We start from the raw sequence: 5933 nt of genomic DNA, 5'->3' as shown, positions 1-5933 counted from the left end.
TGAACAGCTGAGTCACTTCCGGTCTTCAAATGATGTGTGAAGACCTGCCTCTTCCTGAAATACTCCAACCAACACTTTCTGATTAAAATGTTTATCTGTGTGCTTTATTTTATCCTAGCAGAGGTTTAGACTTACTGATGTCCTAAATCTGCGATCTAGAGAACCAGTATCAGTGTTCATTGGAACCTCAGCATACAAACTGAATTGGTTCTGGAGGGAGAAATTTGTATTGCGAAATGAATTTTCCCATTAGAAATAATGTAAATGCAGATAATCCGTTCCAACCACTCAAAAATGAACATGAAGCGTACGTAAACTGTATGTCTGCTTACAAAGAACTGACCCAAGTCAAGCATTCCATGTCAAGGCTCCTCACAGAAAGTTGTGTCACCAAGCTTGGGCTAAAAATAGACCACCCATGCCACCAGTCTGTCAACAAAAATCACCTAGCTTTTGAAAGCATGGCGAAAGCAACTTTGGTATCGTTGGTTGACGATTGACTCGCACAACTTAGCCAGCATTCAGTTCGGTTCGGTTTGGTTTGTTCCTATTCTGAAAACACTCCGTATGCCAATGCAAATTTATTGCAAAATATCAATTCTTAAGGTGATAATTCGTGAGGGAGGGCATTCGTATGCCGAGGTTCCACTTCCACTTCATTGATAGAGACAGTTGTATGTGGCTGTGGATAACGGCGTCTGCCAAATGCTGCAAATGAAAATAGAAATGGAAATGTTATGTCTTCCTAGACTTGAAACACACAGCCCTCATGTTTATTAGGAAACAGCATGCATCATGATCATGTATTCACATTAAACACATCATGATAGCATCCACCTCTTCTAATAAAACCCAAGAATAAATTCAGGTTTCAAAATCTGTAATCACTTTTTAGTAACAGCAAAAAAAAAAAAAAAACCTACCAAACATCCCCATTGTCATTCCTGTGCCATTGACCAAGGACAGGGTTCCAAACTACTGAATTTAAGCATTATCTTCTTTTCCCAGTTGAACATAAAGCCTTGAAAGTCTACATCAATGAAACCCCTGAACAGGGATATATTAGATCCTCAGATATTCCCAGAGCAGTCGGTTTCTTTATGTAGGCAAGAAGAAAAAAGAGAGATTTGGCCAATATATTGACTGTAGCAGCCTCAACAGTATCATAGTAAAATATCCCTATCCACTTCTTTACAGTTACTTTGAAGAACTTCAAAAAAGTTGCCTGTGTCTATAGATTTTTCTACATTTATGTATGTAGACTAAATTATTGAACTAAATCTAGGATTTATGAATATTTAGAAATGCCACATGGCCTGGTCAATGACTTCCTCAGTATTTTAGCTTCTTAAGGGATATGCAAGGCCATTTGCTAACAGCTTAATAGATGTTATTTTGTCATTAAGTGTCCACATCGCTTACATCAAAGCAGCACTCAAGAGAATCACTGAAAAGTGTCCTTGACTTTGCAAAAGTTTACACACACTTAAATAGAGAGTTTAGTAGTATAGCAGCGTGTCTTTCTACCAAAGCTGATGTGCTCTGAAATGAAACAAACAAACGGAACAAGCCTTCAATACACTAACAGCTTTGCATTCGTATTTGAAGCACCCGGATCCCTCGTTCTTAGTAGAGATAATCATCTCAGAAGTAAAAGCAATCCAAACAATATTAATTCCCAAGATATGGAAGATATGGAAGCCAAAACTTCTCCCTAAACAATTCCATGCAAGCTGGTACTAGGTGAATGGAGGCACTGACTGGTAGTGACCAGGTAGTTACTGATCACATGTATTTAGAATATAGACCTATAGACCTTTTTTTCCTTCTCACAAGAGCACAGGATGATCTTGTATGCAGTTTTCCTTCACATGAACTAAGGCGTCTAAGCCAGACCAGTTCCAGACAAAATCAAACCCCATGAAATGATGTTTATCCAAGTTTGGTGTTGAAGTACTCCAGTTTCCAGAGTGCTTTGTCTTTGGAGTAATGTTCATCCAAGGTTGATGTTGAAGAACTCGAGTCTCCAGAGTGCTTTGTCTTGGATGAACATCTCTGCCTCCATACACAACATCAATCCCTGATCTCATTAATACTCTTGTGACTAAATCTCCAAATCTCCAAAGCCATGCTTCAAAATCTAGACTATAACAAAATCTGTAATGGGATCTTCAACAAGCAAATATAGGTGTGATGGTTATGTGTCCACAAACTAGCATATTGAGTATAAGAAACTGTTTCTACTCTATTTAAATAGAAGTAATTTATAATTTTGACCTTATTATTGCCATTTTTTTTAAACTTTGCCATTCATTGCTCAGGTTTGCACTGTGCCATATTATTTTCCTTTAGCAAAACTCAGTGTTATTTTTAACCCGTGTATGTCTCTGCTACTCAGGTCCAAGCCTAACATATGCAAATGTGCTACTGACTTGGAATATTTAATATGATATACGGGGAAAAGAATGATTGTCAGTGAGAACTGCAGTGAAACAGCGAGTAACCTAAGCTGTAATAAAAAAAAAAAAGACAACTTGATGGATGGATGTGATCTTTTGGACTTCACACTACCAATTTTTGAAGGTCATGAGTTTAAATCCCAGCACTGCCAAGCTGCAACACCTCAGCCCTTAACATTTAATTGGATAAAAAAGAAAACACAAGTTGTATTTGTCTTCTTTAAGAAGAGAAACTGCTTACAACTCGTTATATTACACCATAGCACTAAAGCTAAGAAATAAAATTTCAAATAACGTCAAGGTTTATATCAGAAGTTTATCATTTTTGGAAAGAGTCTCCATTGTTAGTGCTTTGCAACAGTCAATACATTGGCAGATTTTCCATTATTTTTTCTTTGATAACACAATAAAACATGTTCATTTTTCTCTTATTAACTTTAAGATAGAGAGCGAAGAGTCTGGCGAGAGGAGGACTGTTTATAGCTGCTATAATGGAAGCGATAACAGGAATTTAATTGGTTCCACAGCATTACACACAACTCTAACCTGCGAAGAATGGTGCTTATTGGCAAACTGATGTGGTATGAGAGATCTTCAGAACAAGATAATATAGAGAAATTATCAACAGTTTTGGGAGCAGTTCTATTTTATTCCTTACTTATGCGCCATTATTTAAGCAGCTCCCTATCCGTGGTTTAAACCGAGAGCGCGACGGTAATATTTCTGCAAAAAGCCATTAAGAACAGCTCAGTAAAACATAAAGCAGCCATTAGTTGACTTGTGATGATGAATTTTTTTTTACAGTACAGAGCCAAAGTGATAAAAAATGACAGTTAGCTATCACTATAAACACTCCTTTACAGCCCAGCGTTGAGTATAATACCCTCATTTGCTCTAAACGACACTTTCCAAGCTGTGACTTTGTGTCAATCTGAATAATGTATCCGAGTTTTATCTCATTATAGTTCAATTATTTACTCTGCTATGAATTTTTATGGGTGCCAGGGAAAGTGTGGCTGCGTTCTCACTCCACACACAGGACGGCAAACTCGCTCCTGTAATTCGGCGTAAAGCGTGACGGCTCTCCGTGGAGCTTTGCTGCCTCTGCGACATGAAGCATGAGCATTAACCCGAGGACTGCGACGGCGACGGCAATGGAACTGACTTCAGAGCTTGGCAGAAGAACTCAGACGACATTAAAAGTGCTTTTATGACTTCTAATGACCACAAATACAAAATGCATCAGTGCTAAGTGAACTTTAGATAAATAGGCCACAAGTGAGCAGACCCATCAAATGAATATTAAACGAATGTTCAATATCCAAAATGAACATTGTAAGAGCTCGAGCATGTTTCATTGGAGAGAGCGAGAGTGTGTTTGCAATTCCAATTTTTTTTTTTTTTTAATTTTATGCTCCAGAGATTTGGAACACACAAACTATTGCAACTATTCAGCTTTCCGTTATTAACGATATTAAAACAAATCTCAAATATTTTAGTGTCTAAATATCCTGTCCCTTACATTACTGTATCATATAGTATGTATCATATATTTTACATATATTATTATTATTATTATTATTATGTTTTTCCTCTTTTTTCTTCTATTTTTTTCACATATTCTATCGAATTTTTTTAAACACAGTGATTTGCTTGCTTTTTTAAATACCAAGAAGTAAAATAATTATTTAAATAATGCATCTTCATTTTCGAAAACAAACAGATTATTGCACATCATGCAATTTTTGTATATTTTTTATGTTTTATTTTTTTTTAAATATCTTTCTAACATTAAAAAGCTATTTATTCATTTATTTTATTTTATTTTATTTTATTTTATTTTATTTTATTTTATTTTATTTTATTTTATTTTATTTTATTTTATTTTATTTTTTTAAGTTTATTTTGCAGTTTATGCTTCAGCATTCCCTACATTTTATTTTTGACCTAATTTTTTTTATTTACTGCATAAGTCATATCCTGATCATGGATCGTTTTTCACAGTATGGGGATATCCATAAAACTATAAAATATTAAAACACAAATGGATTGTCCTTCAGTAAAAAATAGGTGACTTCAGCATATGTCTGAAATAATAATAATAATTAAAGCTAGACGCAGCATTTTCAGGGGCCATCCTGAAGCACCCGGACTCAGCGAGCCACACAAGTCCATACAGACAATCTGCAATTGCTGCTTAAGCAATAAAAAGAAATCATTTTAGGCAAAGAGATTCGTCAGTAAGTTGTACTGTTTTAATTACAGACAGTGGTGGAATTCTCTGACTGCAGGAAGAAAGCTCTAGATGAATAAATAGGTAATTAGTTGGTAACACCTGTGGTGTTGTTTGTCACTCTGGTGGTATTTGGACAGATGTCAAGATGATCTGGTGAGGATTAAATCAAATTTAGAGAAGAAGTCACTATAATGACAGTTAGATGTAACCATTTGTGCATAATATTATAGCTTTTGACCAGTAAGTGGCGCTGGCAAGGCATTTGATGCATCAGTCCTGAAGATTCTTAGTAAGTTGTCCTGTTTGGTGGTTTTTCTGTCAGATTTGTTGGCCCATTACTGGAAATTAAAATTCTTTTAACAACTTTTGTGAGGCTTACATGGAAGATGGCGGGCAGCAAATTTGCTGATGACTGGATAAAATTTGTAGGAGTAGCAGAAAACTGTATTTTGACAAAATCTAAGATGGAGGGAAATGTAATTGACAAATTTTGAATGAACATAGTTCCAAATTAGGCCCAAATTTGCCCTGATGGTGGTGCTAGAGTGTTGGAAACACTTTGCCCAAATTTGGTCAGAATGTTCGTTGGACCCTCCTCAACCCGTTTGCCAAATATCACTTCTAACTTTTTACCAGAAAGATCTATGAGTTTTTGACAACAACAACAGTAATAATAATAATAGTAGTAATACTACTACTACTACTACTACTACTACTACTACTAATAATAATAAATGTTCAGATGTCTCAAAGACTTGGATCTAAAATATTAGGTTAAAAAATAATAAAATAATAATAGATTATCACCACCCATTAAGAAACAACAACAACAATAAATAAATAAATAAATAAATAAATAAATAAATAAATAAATAAAAAGAGATCTAAAATATTTTAGGTTTAAAAAATTATAAAATAATGATAGATTACCCCCACCCATTAAAACAACAACAACAAACATTTCATAATCCTAAACCATTCATTGTTTTATATATATATATATATATATATATATATATATATATATATATATATATATATATATATATATATATATATATATATATATATATATATATATATATGTAAACCATTAGCATAGACTGAGAAAGACAAATACTCCACAGAGCTACTACTAATATAACTATAAAGTTATTTTACCTTTACAAAATATACATTTTTTACATTTTATATTTTTATTCATATAAAGAGCCTATAAAGTGACTGTCCCTGTACTA

This window comes from Hemibagrus wyckioides, linkage group LG22 (genome assembly GCF_019097595.1).
Source record: "Hemibagrus wyckioides isolate EC202008001 linkage group LG22, SWU_Hwy_1.0, whole genome shotgun sequence".
NCBI classification, from domain to species: domain Eukaryota; kingdom Metazoa; phylum Chordata; class Actinopteri; order Siluriformes; family Bagridae; genus Hemibagrus; species Hemibagrus wyckioides.
The sequence above is the reverse complement of the archived record's forward strand: the minus strand, read 5'-3'. Positions refer to the sequence as shown.